The sequence below is a fragment of the Dromaius novaehollandiae genome, chromosome 1 (genome assembly GCF_036370855.1).
Source record: "Dromaius novaehollandiae isolate bDroNov1 chromosome 1, bDroNov1.hap1, whole genome shotgun sequence".
Lineage (NCBI taxonomy): Eukaryota > Metazoa > Chordata > Aves > Casuariiformes > Dromaiidae > Dromaius > Dromaius novaehollandiae.
The window spans coordinates 97,503,191-97,524,259 of NC_088098.1; positions in this window are offsets into that span (position 1 = coordinate 97,503,191).

The window sequence follows — 21,069 nt, forward strand, 5'->3', positions numbered from 1 at the left end:
TTATGAGTCTGTGTTCTAGATGCTTAGGCATTGGAAAGAAATGCTATAGACGTGAGTGCAAAATGTCTCAGCAAAATCTCCTGTGGAGTCCAAAAAATGAAGTCAGAAACAAATCATCTTCCTGTGCTGATGACAAGGCCAATTATAATTAATACAATGTCACCAGGTTAATCTGTGTGTGATTATTAATAGAAATTGATAGTACAGTTGTGCTGTTTCTGAATTATTTTCAAACAGGACCATCTCCATTTCTTGATTGTATGACTTTGAAATAGCCTGTGAATAAGTTGTCTGAGCTGTGGTACCTGTATGGTGCAGTCTCACTTGCTGTCACTGGACTGTTGGGTTGCAGCCCTGGGAGCTTTTGAAGAAGAAAAACAAAAATGGGCTATGACAATCTGTTGCACCACTGGTTCTGCATTTGCCCCCCTCCAGGGCCAGTGTTCTAGTCCTTTGAGGTCCTCCAGGGAACTGCCCCTCCAAAACTCTGCAGTCCTCTTCTAGAATAAATTCTGTATTTCCTGGAACAACGCTTCTTTTTTCTTTCTTTCTTCTTTCATTTCAAAATTCATCAGCTTATTTTATGGGTGATGAACCTTTGAACAAACCATGATGTTAGAGCTGAAAAGAAAAATGTAGCAAGCCCAGCTACTTACTGTGCCATTGCTAGTCTGCCATGCTTGTTTCCCTACACTTTTGAAAAACATTGCCACCTTCTATTCACTTCGCTGTGACAAATTTCATTTCCAAAAGAGTCTTTTCTGCCTTCTCTCTGAGCTGATAAGGTGTTTTCTAAATTACTTTTCTCAGCAGTGCTACCCTGTAACAAAGCAGGTATGTGGGTGGCTGACTTCTGTGTGGAGAGAAGTAGTTCCTGGATTAGTAACTGTGTGTGTGCTCCAACAGGAAGTCCTTGGAGGACATTGCTGGGAGATGTTATCCCTAACGTGAGTCAGCAGTAAATACAGAAAGACAGTGGGAAATGAGGGAGACTTCAGTTTTGCTGTTTAGCAGCATTATCTTTGCCAGTTGGTGCAGGAATAGAATAGGCAATCCTGAGGGAGCTGCTTTGTCTTGCAGTATGTCTACCAAACTGCACTGCTATCTTTGCTTTAAGTTCCCTTTTTACGATGCCTATAGATAAGGATAAAGAGTATTGCTAAATTAGAAGAATTCTGCAGTGCTTGCCCCAGAGCTGTAAACATTTTGAAATGCTTTGGGCTGTTTACTTTATGAAAGCTCAGCATTCACTAAAAGCTGAATGCTGCAGCTAGCCAGCGTATGTTTTTCAGTTGTTTTTGTCATCTTTCTATACTTGTTTCTTCAAATATTGCATACTGGATGCAATCCATTTAATTCTTAACCTACGTGGGGTATCCTAGAGCTCGAACTGCCCAGCTTGCTTAACAGGAGGGCAAGAGAAGAGAAAAGAGAAAATAAGTGTGGTCAGAGCAGGCATGAAGACAGCAAATTCAGTTGACTCCTGAAATTGCTGCTGGAATGTTGTGGAATTTGATACAGATGGAAAGCAGCAGTTTAAAAGTGTAAAATTTCCAGTGTGGGAGCCATTTTGAGTAGGCTGTGTGGGTGGAGAATGGTGTTAAATACCAAGCAGACAAGCAGAGCTGAGTCTCTTTCCAACCGGTAACAGACAGCTAGCAATGGAAAAAAAGGTAGTGTAAATGTCCTTATGCAGCTGTTTTGTGATAAATCACTAATAGTTGCTGGTAAAGCTCAGCTCCTCAGTATGTGCTGGTTTCTTGCCCATGGAGTTCTTCTCCACAGTAGTTTCAGTATGATTCTTTGATATTCTTGTGGTCAGATGGTTCATGCTGCTCCAAAATCCTTTCTTGATCAGACTATATGACATACAGCAGGTCAAAAGTGGTTTCAAATACTATGGATAACTATCATTTTTCAGTTTGGTGGTGGCATTACTTCTGGGAATGGAGTTGTGTTCCTTGTAGCCCGAGCAGGTAATACTAATGTAGCTGAACCATCTTGTCTGCTGCTTTGTTCCCAGGTCCTCTGGTAAAGTTCTGATGCTTTGGTTTGGCATCAGGCCCAGGAGTGGATCTTTCCTTTTCATTTGCTCCAGATGTATTTGGTGTGTGTTCATATGACTCTCCTTTCAAATAAGAGTGAGCATGCACTTCTCCAAAGAGACTGCTAAACAATTTGTAATAAAAAAGGACATCTTTGAAACTTACGGCTTATTGCTTCCCTCAGCCACATTTTACTCCTGTATCACAAAGTGAAATAATGAAGTATCTTTCTTTTGGTCAAAGCAGGAATACTTCAGAAAATTGTTTGCTGCAAGGAAGTGAGTCACTTTGCCTTTTTCACCCTATTACAATGCCATAGAAGGCATCAGCTGGTGGGAGGATATTCCAGGAAACAGCATCACATTGTAGCACCATTGCTTTTCACTACTTAAGTATATTGCATTTTCTCCTTTAGTATCGTTTATCATTAGTATCATTTCATGAGATCCTTAATTAATATCACTTTGACTCACCAGTACTTTTGTAATACACAAAAGATCCCATCTATCCTTGATCAACAAATACAGCATCAGTACTGAATTAACATTGTAACTTTGCCACTAGCAGCATATCTTACACTGAACATTGCCTTATTCTGGAATCAAGGCATTCACCTGGAATAAGATTGTTCACAGAGGAGATACTACTCAGTTGGCAGAGTTGTACAGTATATCATTTGCCTAGGACAGCCAGACTTGAAAACAGAACTTTCTCTTTTTTTGAAAGTTGCTATTTCTGTATTTTTTTTTCTTTATGCTGTCGACCAGGTGCAAACCATAGCTTTTCCATTCTTGTCTCCTACTTCACCCTTTGTAGCAAATACTCTTGTAGACATGATTACTGTAAGGATAGGGTCGGGGACCTTCATTCTCCCTTGCACTTTTTTCAGGTTTTTATTTGAGAGATAAACATATCGATCAGTTTTTATTTAAATCGTGAGCAGTTGGTTTTTGAGGAAAGAGCAGTAATGAGCAAACTTCAAATTGGAAATAAAGGCATACCTATTCCACTTCAGTCTTTAGATGGGTCATTTTACAACAGATTGCTTTCTCTTTAAGAGGAGGCAGCAGTAACTTTGAAAAGGCAGTTTCCTACCTTGAGACTATATGGCAATACTTAGGTTGCCTGGTAGATAAACATATGAAGGAAGAGGGGAAGGTCGGAATTTTTTTGTTTGATAGTCACTAAGTATTGAGGGGGTACTCGGCTGCTTGTCAATGAAATGTAGTTCTCAAATGACCTGAAAATTTATCCGATATCCAAGACAGACCCATACCACTTTGTCAGAAACCCTTTGAAATGAATGGCCAAAACTTTTCTTCCCCTCTTTGAGACTTTAGGAGAACCTGTGAAAGTATTTGAATATTGTGTGTATATTACCATTTGCATTAAATTTGAACTATGTAGAGGTCATTAGTAGCAAGAAAGTTTTCTTTCATTTTTAGAAGGATTTAACTATCAAAATGCAGAGAATCTCAACTGTAATGGGAGCAATTTAACTCAGAGGGGGAGGCGGCAGATATAAGTCATAATCACTCAGCTTTTATTGCTCCGGGAGAACCTTGTTGTTATCTCCAGCTTCCATGAGAGAAGTTCTAGCACCCCTGTCCTATACCAAAGGCTGCAAGAATCTCTCACTAGTATCCAGAAATCCACTTCCAGCCAGAAAATAAGGTTGTTCTGTAGGCAGTACATACCAGAACTGGACGTGACTCAGTTCAGCAAGCTTCTCAAATCTATAGGTGGTTCCCTGTAGAGAGAATTGACATGGCAATGCATGTGGTAATTTTCTCTGCGAAAGAAGGACATGTGCTCTTGCAACTGGAATTTAGAATTTAGGAGCAACACTGGGACTGAGATAGCAATTGGGAAGCTATTTGAGATACAAAAGCGGGATGGGTCTATACACACCAGAAACTATTAACCACAGATTGTTGTTCATAAATAGTAACACCAGATTTTGCTTCCACTGAGTTTTGAATGGTGAATATAGGGCTTGGAGGGAGGAGTGGCTTGTTCTTTATTCCTACATATTTACTTAAGATTGGAAAGGCATTCCTGTTACTTGCAAGTGTGTCCACTGCAGCTGGGGGAGAGGGGCTGTAACGCTCGTGTCGGTTCATGGCAGGCTATGTTTTGAAGTCACAGCCCAGGCAAGGGGAAGTGCATAATTTTACCACCTCTCCCAGCTGTCGTCACAAGAAACACTGACTCAGACACACCTGTGAGTCAAAATTCCTCTCATTTCCTTCCTGCCGCCTGGCAGTAGTAATTTACCTCTGGCTTATTCTGACTGTAACCTTTTACTGCTGTTCCCAACCTCTGCATTTTCTCGCTTAATAATCTGACCAGGCAGCAGCAGTGAAAATTATGCTGTTCTACTGTCCTCTTCCAACCCACCTATTCTGGAGAGAGACCAAACAGTCGGAAAAGTACTCTGTTCCTCTGTGGTTAAGTTCAGAATTTGGATAGGGAGTAACAAATTATAAAAGGTTTTTTCTCTGAACTGATAAGTAATAAGTCATAAGCCAAATCAACACGAACTGGACTGAAGAAAATCAAAGGTTGATGAGATGTGTAAGAATCTCTCCTGCATTTAAGAAACAAGCTGTTTCTCTGAAGGATAGCTATGTGGTTTATTTAAATTAGCTTGCTTTCCTCTTGTTTCACAAGCAGTTGTTCTGTCAGCTGAGCCTCTGTTTTCATATAACATTGCTACTTTTCAGAATGTAATTCACTCTTGACTCAACCTCCTGTTACGAGGTGAGCATGCATGTGTGTGCAGGTACATAGATAAATTAGTATATAAAGTTTTGGCTTAATTTTTCAAAAGCAATCCATTTGTTTTGGTGCTTCATTTTTGGTTGCCTGCCTTGCTTCCTCCTTAACAGGTCTGATAGAAGTGCTGACTGCCTCTTTTGCTAAGGGCTTTCAAGTTGGGCACCTGAAATGAGTGATATGTTAAGAAGAAAAAGCATGTCTCTGCATTGATAATTTTAATGGTGGAATACCTACGTAGCTATGCAGGAAATAGTCTCTAACAAGTAAAAAACCTACAATGTATTTAGACCTCAGTAAGAAATTAAATGAGTTAGCAGCGACAGGAACAAATGGTCTGTGGTTAATTCGATCACTTCCTTTGCTACAAAAAAACAATCATCAAGTTTTTGAAGGCTTATTCAAATGTGACGGGGACAGCCCCTAAGCAACAGTAGCAGGAACATCCACTGCTAATCATTTTCCTTTGACAGTTTTTACTTCAATCCTGCAATTGTTCTTCTCACAAAAAGGAAATACAAAAGTGGTTTTGTTTGAAAATAGTGGTCAGTTTAAATATTCAAAAATACAGCTGCTGAAACTTCTTAGAAATTTAACTTTTTATAAGAAAAAATTTGTAATAAAGCTTAGCATATGTTACATGTCTAACAAAGCTCATATCGAGGTTATCTTTGCTTTGCTTTTAGCTGCTTTGAGCTAGGGAATACTAGAGTGAGCAGTGAGGGTGTCAAAATGCTAAGTACCTTTGCTTTATGAGGATAGTTTACTTGCTGCAAAGTAAATGGGATGGAGTCAGATTATCATATAAAGCTTTTTTTTGCTTCCTTAAAATTCAACGAGATTTGGATTCTAAATTACTCCTACAAATTTCAGTTTGAGATAGACCCAGAGCTGAGAGAGGCCAATCTTATGGACTTGATTTGAAGTCAGATGAAGATAGTGGAAAGCTTGGAAAAGATCTCATAAGTTTTATCATCCAACCCCAAATCTAGTAATGACAGTCAAAGAGCTTGGCTTGTGGCAGATCTAAAACATAACATTGGTCCTATTTCAATCTCAAGTCTGAGTTTGGTGGCTGTTCAGAATACAGATTCAGAGGGTACATCCATGGCTGACTTTTCATTTTAAACAGTTTATTCATTATTTGATCAGCAGAGTCATTGTTTCCTCACCACCCCAAATCCCAGTTCTTTCATACCACATGGCCATTCCACCGGGCATTAACTTCTTGCATGCAAAACTATCCCGATTAGATTTGTGAATTCAGTATGTGGAGCTGCTCTTTCCCTTTAAAAGTGATCAGAATCTCTCTCTGCAAGCATTTAGTAATAAAAGCTGCAACCATTTTTCTTTGCAAGCACGTAATTCCCAGAAGCTTGTTGAAAAGTTTGGCATTGTTCAGCAAACAGTCTCTCAGGATGTTCTGCTAGGTTCAGAGTCTAAAATGAAGGCAGTCTGCCCGGATTTGGTATTCATTCAGGACTTCTCCCCTTCAAAGGCTTGTCTTTCTGAGCAGGTGTTAGATTCTTCACTTAGTTGGCATCATCGTTAGTGTGCAAGAAACCTTGCAAAAGATGAATGCAGCCCATTCACCGTTGACCCACACTGGAGACACTCAAGAGAAATAGGCGAAAGCTGCCAGGTTTCCAAGGTAGAAAGTCCTGAGAAATTAGCTGTTAGGAATCCTAGAGCAAAGGTGGGTTTCGCAGTGTAATGCAGGGCAGTGTCTACATGTATGAGGCTCTATCAGTGGATACATATCACTGCTATATTACATTTATTGAAAGCTTTCAAAGAGGAAGCCTCTTAATCTAATTACTAGAAAAGATCAGCACTTTTGCTAATGGTAACAAGCTTTCAGTATATTCTCTTTGCACTACAGCAAAAAAAAAAAAAAATCTGTGTTGGTCAGTAGTCTTTGTTACAGATGAATATTGTTTGCTATCTTTCCATTTTTGGACAGAACTTGATCCTAACTTCATGTAAGCTCTGTATCAGATGTTTGTGCATTCCCTTCTTTTAGGACGGATGAGTCCTCATTTTATCCTTTTTTTGTGATTTTGCCTGTGTGTGTGTGTGAATTTCCCTCTGATGCTGGTCATTCTCCAAGTACCTATGTGAGGAAAACAGACATTTGTGACTGAGAAGGTGCCAGCATTTGCAGAGATTCTTTTCTTAAGCACCTAGTCGTGTGTGCACTTGGAGCTCTTTTTTTTTTTTTTTTTCTTTTTGCTGTAAGCTAAAAATCTCCTGGGACAGCTATATGAAAAGTGGTGAACAGGACCACACTCCAGGGCAGAAACAGAGTAGCCATTATATTCGTTTTCTTTTCTTTTTTTCCCTTTTCTGTTTTGTTGAATTTAATTTAAAGGCTAACATATTGAATCTGCAAGAGTAGCTGGAAATATTGAGTGTAACTGACATAAAGTTTCACTGCTAACAAATAATTATCATCTATAAACTCTTCCAAAGAAAATTTTCTGTCAAATGAATAACCTATTTGCAAGAAGAATTTTGGCAAGCGTAGCATAAACCACGACCATGTGTTCAGTTAAAAAGAGGCACATTGTATTAATGAATACATTTCAGTTGAGTATTCAAAAATAAATTTATTTAGCAGATTATGTTCCTTTAGCAGACCATTTCTAATGGCTTACTTTCTGTGCTGTTGCTGCTTTTGTTATTACCAGACTTGCTTTATGTGTGAGCTTATATCCTCTGCTAAGCTGAAGTGGAGTCTGCGTCAAGCAGAGGCAGGAGTGGAGCTGGTATTCCATTCTCTCTCGTCCTCTTTTGGGGACATTTAACACTATAATGTACGTCTAAAGCGCTACCGAGAAGTACATATTCTTGACTACCATCTGGCGAGTGTAATTTCAGGTGGGGTCCAGACCCTGGGATGTTTACATTACGTACTCCCATAATGAGTGGAGGAGTTCTTTGAGAAGCAGCAACTGGTAGCGGCTGAAGAGGAACATGTTTTTATTGTATCAGGAGTTCAAAGCATACTCTTAACGCGCAGGCATGCTTTTCTGCTTGAATTTTGATTTTTTTTATTTACATATTTCTGGAATGAGCTTGTGCAGAGTTTTCTCTGTGAATTGGGCCACCAGGTATTTGGGCCAAACTCCTGCTTGCCAGAAAATGTATCATTGTGGATGCATCATTTTCCGGGTAGGCATATGCTATTTAGCAGGGAATTACTTAAAGCTCTGAATTTGTTTGCTTTTGGAAACCTAAGACTTGGTGGATGACTCATGATCTTGAAGGAGAGAAAGTGGAAATAGACTTAAGCAATACACTTAGCACTGTAAAGCTGAGTGTAGCTCGTATTTTAGAATTTTTAAGTAATTATATATATATATGCAATATTTTGCAGACTGAAAAACACAGAATCTGACAGCTGTGGAAATCTTGCGGTCGTTGTAACCGAGTATGTGCCTTCTACCCCAGGGAAAAAAAAAAAAAAAAAAGACTGTAGTCACTGTACTGTCACGTTTTAAAGAATTGCACCAGTGTCTGACAAGGTGGCTTCTACTCTGAAGATCTAAGATTTTAAGACACCTGTGGTTAGTTTTTGGTAGACTCTTAAAAGTTTTAGGACCCCACGTTCCCTTTAAAAACAGGACTTAGGAACCCCTCTTGAGTCCTTTCTGTTAGGTTGTTTATAATTAGTTATGAGGGGGTGTTACAAACTAACCTTATGACACAGTTTATATGATAGACTTCAGTTATGTGCACAAGCTCAGGCTGGGCAGCTTACCTGCAGGTATTTATCAGTCTGTTTGCAGGATTGACATCTAGAGGAAACAAGGAAACTGGGAACACAGTTCTAGCTCTTTGGTAGATCGAATAGTTCCTGTTAAAGATTGATACATCTGTGAGATTTATAGTAATGTGGATGTTGCCAATCTCATCTGGGTGTCCTGTAAAACAAAGCCTGTCAGTCCCTGTGTGTGGCAGAGGGGTGAGTGAAAGAACTTGGGATTGTACCAATAAACCCCATCCATTTGCAACAATCATTTAGGTTCCTAAAGTCCTTGCTTCTTGCAAGGACTTCCTACTGCTCATGTTACCTTAAGCATACTAGGACATGGAAAATCTAACTAACCTTTTCCAATAAAAATGTCTTTTCTTTGGGGAAGTTTTAAGGAAGCCTACTGTGTATAAAAGGACTTCCTTCCAGACTCAGGTGGGGAGAGAAATATGCGTTTGTATACAAGGACAGAATTAACTGCAAAATTTCTACACTCTCCCCCTCTCTGCCTTTTTAATTCTGTAGCTGGCATCAAAATGACAGCAGAAGAGAACTCATTTCTCCTGCGTGCTGGCACAAAGGGGATGGGAACTGTAGCACCAATACATGCCCTTCTTAAGCTAGCAAGAGCAACGTTGGGGCGTTTCATGATTAGAGTTCAGTCTCTAGCATTCTTCATGAAACTGCTAACAAAGAACTACTTTTTGTTTTAGTGGAGCATAACTTTTAATGCTGCTGACCCACTTGGATGCTGAAATTCAACCTCTGTTTATTCACAGAGCAGATATAACAGCTGCAGTTGCATTTTCCTGATACTGTTCCACAAACAGGACTTCACATCGACCTTTGGGGACCACTTACTTAGGAAAGTGGAGAACTTGGTGTCAGTATTTATTCAATCCTTGATCTCCTTTCTAAGGTTGTGCAAAATGTCGTGGCAGCATTGTCATAGCAACCACCGCTCACTTGAAACTGAAGCCTGACCAATGCTTTTACATACAACAGCTTTTTTTTCAGACTTGTGTGGACTGGAGTTAGTGTTGTGTGGGTAGAAATACTTTGTATGCCAGTATTGATGTGCTTAGCTGAAAGCTAATTTTACTATAATATAAATGGTGATGGCAGTGTAGGGGAGTGTTTGCATGACTAATTTTGACATTTGAGTTGGGTGCCTGTCTCCCTCAAGTGAGGGGGGAATTGGGCTCAACTGTAGTCTTCCAAATTGTACAGAAAGTACTCTAAGGTAGATTAATTCTCCTGCAGGTATGCAATGTATGAGTCTCTAGTGCTTATGTGTAAAAAGACAGCATAAAGGAGTCACTAACCAGCTACCTAACATCGCTCAAACTCCTTAGCAATTGGTAAATGTGCAACCAGTTTGGCTGTGAACTCTTCAGAACGGGGAGCCTTCTAAATGTTTGTAAAGATATTAGGGCATTTTTATGCACTTCAAGCCCAATTCTTCCACTTTTATTTAAGTTTAGTTTCCTACTCAGTGCATCAGAATCTGGTCCTAAATAGATAGTGAAGTGGTATGTATGCAAAGGATACTATGTGAGCCTTTAATTTACTTAATAAAGGAATTGAACACATTTGACCAATGCTTATAGTTTTAAAAGCTCCCTGGGAATAATGGGTGAAGACGGTTGAAATTAAGGGTTTACAGTAATCCTATTCCCTCTAGAGTCCTTTCATAATAATCTATACTAATGTGTTGTAAGTATCCCTGTGTCTAGTCCACCTCCTAATGATTCATTGTGAAAATATAAAATAAAACTTCCGTTTGCGTGGAGAGTTGCATAATTTCTGAAACTTTTAAGGGTTCAGAGTTGTCCTGCAAAATGGTTAATTCCCATGTGGCACATATTTCTACTCCTTTTTGTGAATGAGCTCTGGTTCCTCCTTAACATTTACAGGAACAGGAAGCAACAAGGCGATTACTACTCTGGGCCTGGATGTTCTGAATGTTTTGTTTTTTTTTCTTTTCCCCTAGACAGAACTCCCAGCCCTGAGCCTGAGTACGTCACTTGGCAATTTGTTTGCCTTTCAATTTGTAGGGAATTTGAAAAGCTTTACCTTCTTGCAAAAGAAATAACTTCCAGCACCATATAAGGGCATGAGCTCTTTCTTGTTGAGCAACAAGTTTTTGCTAGCAGAGACTGTTATTTCTGTCTCCTGGCACACTGAAATCTAACAGCGTTTTAATTTTTCCACAGTGCGTCTGTGGACAGAGTGAAGTTAGACTGCTCCCGATCTGAAAACTTGAAGCAAACTGCATCCTTAACAAAATAGGAAGCAAGTCAAACAGCAAGAGTATTTTATCACTCCCTCTGTAAAACAAAAAAGTCATGCTGGGCTGGAGTTTCAAAGGTTGGTTTCTAAGTTGTGTAAGATTTTAGTTAGTGAAAGAACCTATTTAATTACGTAGCCCCTTGTTTATGAATAGTAATATTTACTGTACTTAAGTGGTGCAGATACATTTTATGCATCTTTGATGCTAATTCAGTGCTTAAAGCTTTTTTTTTTTTTTTTTTTTTTAGTTTTACTTCTTTTGGTTTAAAAATATGCCTCCACCAGTATCAATAATAAACAAAAATGTTTTGATAATTAAAATCATACATCTGAAGTAATTCCTACATATTAAAAACTTAAATCTAAGATTTTGATTGCTCCAGTGCCATTCCAGCCTACAATACACCAGTTGTCTAGCAACAGCACTTCCTTCTAGGGAGGTTCTAAAGTTCTTTCATTCTCTCCCTCTACCCTTGTAATATTTCTTCCTTGCCCTAAACTCAGAGGTTTAAAAGAAATCCACAGAATCAGCCTTTGTAGAACACTGGCTCTGTAGTTCTGCTTTTTCTCCTTTAAAAACCTGACTAAGGGCAATATCATACTGCCCATTGTAAAGGACAGTAAAGAATTATCACAAACCTTGACTTGTGTGGAAACAGGAAGGAAATAGCAACCTATAAAGCATTCTTTCTTACCTAATAGAAGTCTTATTATTACCACACTTTCTCAAGGTATGGGGTCCTGTGTGATTTTGGAAAAATTAGACTCCTTTCTGCTATACAGGGAACAGCATTTCCAGCTCTCAAGGTTTTATTGCGCATCATACAATGTCTCATGTAGTACCTGTGCTCAAAGGTCTAGCTGTGCTGAATCAGGTTATTACATAAGGAACCTCTGTATTCACTTTAAAAACAAGCTCGTAACTGTGACAACAGCAAAGAAATATCTTGAAAGTCTGTCCCCTAAGCACCCCAACAAATGAAGGAAAATCGTCCTTGCAATTAATTACTAAAAACAGCAGCCTCAACCAAAACTCTGTCATAGTTGAGTGTTTGGGGCTGCCTAGCACCATCTCTTCTGAAGCCAGGAAATTAAGCACACCTTAGAGGTTGAGTTAGGAACTTAGGAACTTTAAAAGACAGGTGGCCACGAGCTCCACACTTCCTAAACAAAGCATCTAATAAGGAGGAAATTCTGTGGTGCACAGCGTGGCCTAAGCCACAGTTTGCATCTGATCTCAGCATGGCTGGCTCACCAAGTTGGAAGTCTGCAGAAACATGTTAAGCAGGGAGTTACACACTTCTTAGCTCTGCGTGTCTAGCTTGTTGTGGTTTGCAAAAGAGTTTACTCATTGACAGGAATGCCCTAAACAAAGTAGTTTTGTGGCAATTCATGATATTTTTGGAAGTTGTCTTACTCTTTTGTGTACCTGCAACCTCCTCACTCCGTCCAGCAACAAAAGGCACTATAAAGTTTATATTGTTGTTATAAAGCTCTCGAGCAGAATATGAGCCCCACAGATAACAGAGGTTGTGATTCATCTGGGCAGTGGTACATTTAGATCCAAAAATAGTATTTGGAATAGAAGCAAGATATTAAACTTATTAATTTAACACAAACAAGGATTTCTTCTCTTGCAACATGACTCAACAGAACAGTCAACCATTTCTTTGGTTTTCAAGTTGTTAAAATGGACTCTGGGTTAAACAGAACTACTTCCAAGCCGATCTCTAAAAACAGTTGTTTAGGGCTAAGATCCAAGTTTTATTTCTTGAAGGAGCCTGGGGGAATCCTTGCTGTAGCCAGGTCTGTTACGTGATGATCTAATCAGACTCCCCCTACCCCCTTCTCAGTTGAGTTCAGTGCTGCCTTGTCTTAAGACTTTCACTACTCAATACTGTACTAGAGACTGTCATGTTTGAAGACTGACTGCATTCCAGCTAAAAGATATGGAGGTCCCATTTTCTGTCACAAGCCTGAGTGGTGCTAAGCACTTAAAAATCATTGCAGACTGTTGGTGCTGCTGTGAATTACCCTATTAATGATATAAATGAAATGAAGACCATGCTAGTGCCTTGAGCATTTTTGCCTTGCCTTTCATCTATGCTGTAATCTGGTTTCTACTAAGTATTATATATTTTTTGAAATGTCCTAGTAAAAAACATCACTTTTTAATTTAAACAACCTTCATTTTTTTCCTCTATCTGTCAGTAGTTGTTTTTATTCTGATAGCCACACTGGATCAAGTGAATTGCTGCTTGGAGTGGCTGCTAGAGTTTCTATGATATCAGCAAATTGCCTACGTGTAACTTTGAGGTTTTCTCGTGTGAGTTCCAGGAGCTGTAGGGCATCTGAAGTGATAAGTGATGATGACTCATAAAGAATAAAAGGAGCTAAAGTGGGAATTTACCAAAAGAGCATAAGCTATTGCTTTCTTCCCTGATTTCAGGGTTATTTTTGTAAGAGGCAAGGGAACTTCTGCGTGCCTAGACAGAAGACAAAATGACCGAGGATATAAGTGTTCTTAGAGAACAAGATAGGTAAATTGACCAAACACGTCCCAGTTGTCTCCAGATTTGCGTGCAGAAGAGCCAGGAGCTATCCTGCACCTTTTGCTACTGTAATGGCATCTGCTGAGGTTAAGGTGCGTATTCATACTGCCTTCAAGGTCTCAATAATTGATGCTGTTGCATAGTTTGCCTGTCTTAGACTCTGCAACAGAATACTTCAAATTAGAGCCACTGAAGCAGCTCACCACTGTCCTCAGTATGACTGGACTATGAAAGCCACAAGCTAGTTTTATATTTTACTGTGAATGGGGCGAAGTATTCAAAACATTATGAGCAGTGTTCTCCCAAGCCCTGTGTTGCCTGCAGAGAAAGCCTGCATAAGCAGAAGCTGTTATAGAAATTAGACTAATAAGGTATTACTGCTTTCAACAAACAAACAAAAAATTAAATTAAATTAGATGTAATTTCTCATTAATATAAAATCTCTTCCCTTCCAATGTCTGCCAGGTTTTCTGAAAGCTCTTTTAAGATGAACAGAGCTGCTCTATAGCTGGCTGGATTAAAAATGGATGCTTATGCTGTATGTCTGAGGGCCTTGCAGCCAAGAAAGATTTGATCATTTCAAAGACTAAAAAGAAAAAAAGAGTTTTAAGGAGTCCTGTCAGCTAAATATTTGTGCTACAGATGCCCTCTTCTTCCTCCCCACTGTGAACACAGCAAGAAAACATCTATCTACATCTGCCCTGTCTATAACCTGTGTTAGCATAACACATCCATGCCCACAATGGCATACAGAGCTATTTCCAAGGTTTTTGCCATGTGCTGGCATAGTGCCACCCAGAAGTAACAGCAACAGGGAAAAAATCCTTTCAGTGACATTCATTGCCCTAGGCTAGAAATAAGGTAGAAAGGTATGTTTCTCCTTTCCATGCTCACAAAGTTAGAAACTGCCAATATAAACCATGACTGAGGCTCTGAAATGATGCCACTCCATGCCATTATTTCAAATTCAGTGAAGCAAACCAAGTTTATGTTAACTAATATGTTTTTAAGGATTCAACCAATTTAAAAGTTTTGGGCAATGAAAATAATTTGAAAACATTCCTAATGGTTTGTTTTCCTCATTTATGTGTGTTTGCTATCTGCATCTCATTCAGAGCAGACTGATCTGTTTTGCTTCTGTTTGTGTTGGAAATCTGCATTAAGAACCATTGTTAGAACTAGCGCTCCAAACTTGGAGTTTATATAATGAAATATGTCATGCTCCTGCTTTGTAACTGGAAAAAGAAAATGTTTACACACACACACTACACTTAAACAGTGGAGGGAAAACTGATAAATCTGAGAAGCAGCAGATACTTTCTATGTCTCCTTTGGGGATAATATCCTGTTCTGTATCTAGCTTGTATACAAACAGCTCCAACTTTTAAAGTTACATTGTCAGTCATCCAACCAAAGAAGTATTCATGGTATTAAATGTTTCACCAAAATAGAGTAAGCACTGAATACCAGATTGCACAGGTAAATAACGGTAATATCAAGTAATCTCGTAAATACATCATTTTTGGGATGTTTTCCATGTACTTTGTAGTGCATGCATCTCAGCTGTACTTTGGTGAGAGGAATGTCTTTCAGTTTGGATTGAACTTACACTTTTTCATGCTGCAGTGTCTTTTTTATTACAGTAGCTTATTGACATCAGAAGGAACTGTATATTCATGAAATTTAGGTAATAGAAAAGTTCCTTCTCTTAGTGTGTGTTTTTTTGTTGTTTGTTTGTTTTGCCATATATCCTTTTCACACTTTTTTGGCCTTTGTCAGACTGCAAGATATTCTGATCAATCAGATATACAGAGCTAAAACATTTCACATTTTGTAGATTATGTTTGTTTGAAACGATAACTTCACTCTTATAGGCTGCTGAAGGCTGAAAAATAGCCTATGCCTCAGATACTGTGTTTAATCCCTTCTGCTTTTGTTACTACTTTCCTTTAAGGCTTCAAAAGGGAGGAGAAATTATACTATAAAAAAGGATCGCTGCTTACCTCCAGTTGTTAGGGCCTGTACTTTCACTGAAAGCAAAGGAGTCTTACTGACTTGAAGAGAGAGGCTTTAATTTAACCTGGTTTGTTTACCAAGGAAGAAAGATGAAAGAAATACATGTCCTTGCATCTGAAGAGGAGGCAAAAGAACAGATTTGAGGAATGCAAAAGTCAGTTGGGCCAGAGTAACTTGAGACTGTATCTGAACTTGGAGACCACAGCCATCTCCAGACTCCTGGAGCTAGGTGATCTAGGCACCTAAGAACCTAAGAACCAGGCACACACAAGCTCCCCTAAGCCAGCCAGTCTTCTTCCTCTGGCCTGGTTTCCACAAAACAGAAATGTAGGCATGTGAACCAAATAAAAGCCGTACCTTTTAGCCAAGTTGTTGTCCAGCATGATGAAGCAATCAGAACCCTGGAGTGCACCTGTACATTAGTTTACCTGCAGCCTAAACAAATACTGTAGTCAGAGGTTATAGGGTCAGATTTTGAGAGGTGCTTGATACAAGTTGTCAACTGTGTTCATTCACCCAACTTCCTTGGAAATGTATGCACAAATACCACTGAGAATCAGTAGATAAGTGCTCACCTTCATCTTTAAACAGCCAAGAACTCTACGATTCCTGGCACTGAGTTAAGGCTAATGGTAGCATGCAGTAGCTGAGGTTAGTTTGGAACACTGATTTAATGCAAACAGATGTGAATATGGACCAGGAAAAGTGGCCCTGAGAGCTATCAACACAAATAGTAGCAAAATAAACAGATTTCAGAAAGGAGAGAGGAAATACCTGAATTCTTAAATTTAGGAATTTAGAAGAAGGAGAAAAAGGTCACACTAAAAACTGGTAAGTGCACCAGAACAGGAAGTTCTGTTAGTGCAGATATGAAATAGGGAGGGCTGCACTCACTTTCCAAGGGGAATACCAGGAGATCAAAACTTGACCGCCATATCTATTGATCTGAATTTGGTTTTTAGAAGTGATTGTCTCCTGTATACTTCTCTGCTCATCTCCAAATTAAAATTACTTTGCCTACCAACAAAAAATGGAAAGAAGTGCTAAGACAGGTGATGATTACAGAACATAAGCTCAGCATGTTTATGCAGCAAGCAAAGCAGTCAAAGAAGAGGTATTCAGACCTCAAATTATTTAGTTCAGTGCACGGTTTGATTAGATGCTAAAAATATGTGAAGAAGAAGATGTGAAATGTGTGGTTGTAGAAACCAATTAGCATACAGCGTGTTAAAAGTGGTATAAAGCATTTTGTACTTTAATGTACCAGACTTAATTCAGCGTGGAAGCTGTGATAGATAGCAGAACATCTCTATAAAAAAGATCACCAAGGCACTACAGGGAAAACTTACTTTTTACGCTGTGTCATTAAAACTGAATGACTTTAATATCTCCCTTCTAAATACACACAAGGTAGAGAAGCTAGTCAAAATCACACAGAGGAATAGGTTTTCACACCTTTCTAACCTCTGTTTATGGTTCAGATTACCAAAAGGCAAAGAACAACTATTTCTCTGTTAGGCAGGATTAATGTTAGTTTTGTCACAAATAGTAATGATTATTCATTAAAATCCTTTTATTAATGAATATATGGAAGAAGCTTCAGTAAACCAGATGTGCTCTGAAATGGAATATTTCAAGTTTTCTACACATGGCACAATTTTAAGATGTCTATGCAGACAGCATTGGCAACACTGGGCCTCTTAAGAAAACAGTTCAGCTCGTATGTCTACGATTGATATGTGACTTGCTCAAAAAATTGGTCTTTCTCTTGATGAAATCAAAGCTATCTTCTTTTTCTTTGCAAAGCTGTTTGCTTTTTGGCTAACTGCATAAAAAATAAAAGCTATGAAACTAAATGTAAAATATTATATTCATTCTCCAAAAGTGATTAAATCACTAAGGAGAATGAAACTGCTGATGTTGTTGCTTAGTATAATATAAACAATCTATAAATTAGAATCCCTTCTAGACTCTCATGCCTTTTCTAACTTCCTTAATGCTGTTCTATTAAAAACAAAGTACAAATTTCTGATTTTGTTACAGCATTTCTCTTTGACAGAAGGAGGTATAGTGTAGGCAATTAAGCCACTAAAATCTCAAAAGCGTGAGGTCCAGATGGCTTCAGTACGGAATTTTACGTGCAATAGAAGATGGAAGATTTTTTTTGTTTACAAACCACAATAACTTCTAAGCTGTAATGCTCATTTCTTCAGAAGTGTAACCCAGAAAAAAGGTCAGCAGAAGGCACGTTCACTTTAATTACTGAAGTGACTCATGCTCACATCTCTTTTGGTTTGGTTTCTTTGATAATATTGATCCTGAATTTTCTTAAGTCCTACATCTTGTTTATTAACTTTTACAGATGTCCAAAATTAACAAAAGTGAATGAAGACTTAATAATCAACACGTCAGCTGAGGATCTGGCCCCTACCTTTTCAAACTAGAAAGAGTATCTACCATATCACAGTAGATTTCTGTATGTGCTCTGTCAGCTTTTTACAAGCAGCACAATAACCTTGTTCTTTTAATACTAAAAGTAACCTGGAGGCTATGCAACGAGAGGGACCACTAGGGCATGTAATACTGTGGCCTGAATAACGATTTTCCTTTGTTTGGGGCCCTTGCATAAGAAAGGGAAATAGTGGATGCAATATCATTCCCCCTTTCATGCTGGCTTTCTGCTCTGGAAGATAGGTGCTAGGCAAGGTACAAAGGCAAAGGAAGTAGTGTGCAACTGTTTTAAGCAATGTAACAGAGTAGCAGCAAAGCTATCCTGTAGGTTCTGGCCAGAAGACGGAGGCTTTCAGAGAGGACTGAACTAGAGGATTTCTTGAAGTCCCTCCTCCTAGCTATACATTTTCTTGGCCTCTTATAATAGAAATGGAGATGTTAATTATTCTTTTGAGAGGGAATTCAAACTAAGGTTAATTGGTGCAGAACTTATAAAAAAATTGCTTTTTGGAGGTACTGATCACCCCACGGTTCCATCTCTCTCTCTGATGTTATTCTGGTGAGTGCTCATTCAAACTACAGTCTCTCTTTTTAGGTGTTTCAGCATCTAAGTGCAGTTGAATATGTTTGATGTACTCTCCACACCAGAAAAAGTGCAAAACACTTTGATGGGGTGCTACACTGAGGTAAGAGTCATCTTACATCATAGCCATAGCTGGCCTAAAATGCACCAATTTTGAATTTGTTTGCCACTTAATTTGCCTGTTTTCCTAGTTCATGCCACAGTTAAATTTACCCCATGATCAGAGTTAGTAGTTTATGTAAATAGATTTATATCTTTTTGTCATTAATTCTGCTGTTTCCACTGAATAGCTATTTGATATTTCAGAATTTTTTCTTGTTACAAAACTAACTAGGACAAATGTGAAATGCTTTTCTTAATAGCCTTGTAATTGTGCTTCACTGTGCATTTAATTTTTTTTTAAATAGGTCTCTGTAGTTGTGCAGTGTATGAATGACAAGAATCTTTCAAGTTTTAAAGCAGAGCACTTCAAAAAGCAAATTGAAATAACGCTAATGTCAAGAAAAGTAATTCTTATTGCTACCTTCTTTACCTGTCTTTAGCTTTCTATCTATAGACAGACAAAAATCTATGATAGCGATTCTGCCTCACTTTTTCAACATAGACAAAGTTCAGGCTCTATACAAATCTTCCTCACAGAATGACTAACAGTAGCATGACTGTTGTGTATGCTTTTTGTAGCTAATTAATTAGGTGACCTCTAACCACTAATCTTCTATTCAGGTTATTTCTATTAGCGTCAAAGAGCAATTGACCTTAAATACATAGAAGACAGGTTGATAAACCTATTCCACAAGGTCTCTCGACTCCACCCTTGTTAGGTGGAACCAGCCTGGGCTGGGTTATCTGACCCTTGCAGCAAAGTTATCTGGGGAATGTAAGAATTTGCAGAATTTGAGGATTAAATTACTTGTGATCTATGTTGCTTTCCTACCAAAGTGATTCAGACTCAATGTTTCCTAGTATTTATACTCTTCCTACTTTCTGTAGCCTCTGAAATAGTTTCAGAGAATAAATAAATTCATTACGTTGAGCGTAAAATACTTGTGTCTTCTGAACACAGCAAAACCCTGGTGTTGCTTCTTTACTGAGAGACCTTTCTAGAAATGGCTGATGTTTGGAAACTAGCAAGTAAGTATTACTGTGTTTTGCAGGCTTTTGATGTCAAGCAATACAGACTTTCTTCACCATACTTGTTTTCAGTGAAATTACTTAACTTGACTCTGAGCTCACATTTTTTTTTTCCTCTAAAAAGCTTGAGTGCATACTTAACAGGTGTGCTTGATCCCAAAGAACATTCTTAAGTATTGGGTTAAGATTCAACAGCAGATTGTGTGAAAACTATGCCTTAACATGAATTCGTGTTTTTCTTTTTGGTTAAACCAAATATTTGGATCTGTTTTTGAGCTTGAACACATTTTTAGAGTAATAGTTTCTTATTTATGTGAAACATGCTTATCAACCTGTGCAACTAAATTATTGTAGGGAATGAGGAAAGAGGGAGATTAACTCCCTTCCCCACAACCCAACATGCTCTTTAAGTGACTGGGAAAAAATGTAGAGCAAAATCAACTGGATTGTGGAATGCTGAACTTTCCTCATTTTCCTTGTCATGTGTTGTCCGAACTCGGTTAGTGGTTAAGTGATTTGATTATGTCATTCACCTAACCTCACTATCATGTGAAAACCATTGGGTGTATTCTGATTTTCCCTGTCTTTCTCTTTCATTTGTATATATCCCCTAATTCAGACATGTGAAGAACTGAATTTTATGGAGCTATGTATGCCAAGTATGATTATCACCTTATTATAAATGATTCTTCTTAGAGATGATGAAGGAAAGTTAGAACATATGGCTGAAACAAAGTGGCCATTTCATGTAATAACTTAAAGTGATAAGAGATCTGTCTTTTTCACATTTTTATCTTGTAAGACTTTCATTCTTCAAATATCTAGGATTTAAATGCTATTTTTATCAGCTTTCTTGTATCTTGCCAATTCTGGAAAATGCTAGTTTTACATGATAATTCTTGATTTTATTTTCAAAACTTAAGCAAAAGTTATATAGTACTGAGGAAAAAAAAGTCTTTTTCACTATTGCTGATACTCTCAGAACTTATTTTTTTAGTAAAACATAGCAGAGATACTGTGATGGACTTTATATCCTTCCTAGTTTATAAATATCAGATAGTTGTATATTTACCAGTGCAAACTTCTCAGGCCAAGACAGTTATTTCATTAGTAGTCAAACTGATTTTATTGTCTTTATAAACTTTCAGAGGACTTTTTGGTGTGGGGGAAGGGTGTTCAATGCATTTGAGTATCTTAAATGCAAGCCAGAATATTACCAACAGCAATTCATGCTGTGGGTGGCAATGAACACTAGGCAACTTTTATCTGGCTGTCTAATTTTAATTAGGATGGAAAATCCAGCCTATGTTTATGTCATTTTCTGTTTGTGTAACACTAATAAAAACTGGTTGCCTGTATAAAAAAAAAAAAAAAAAGAAGAAAAGAGAAGAAAGGTAAGTGCAGTGAATTGTGCATGTAGCTTTAAAGTGGCTTCAAAAGAAAGAAGGTATCTGTCTCTGTCTG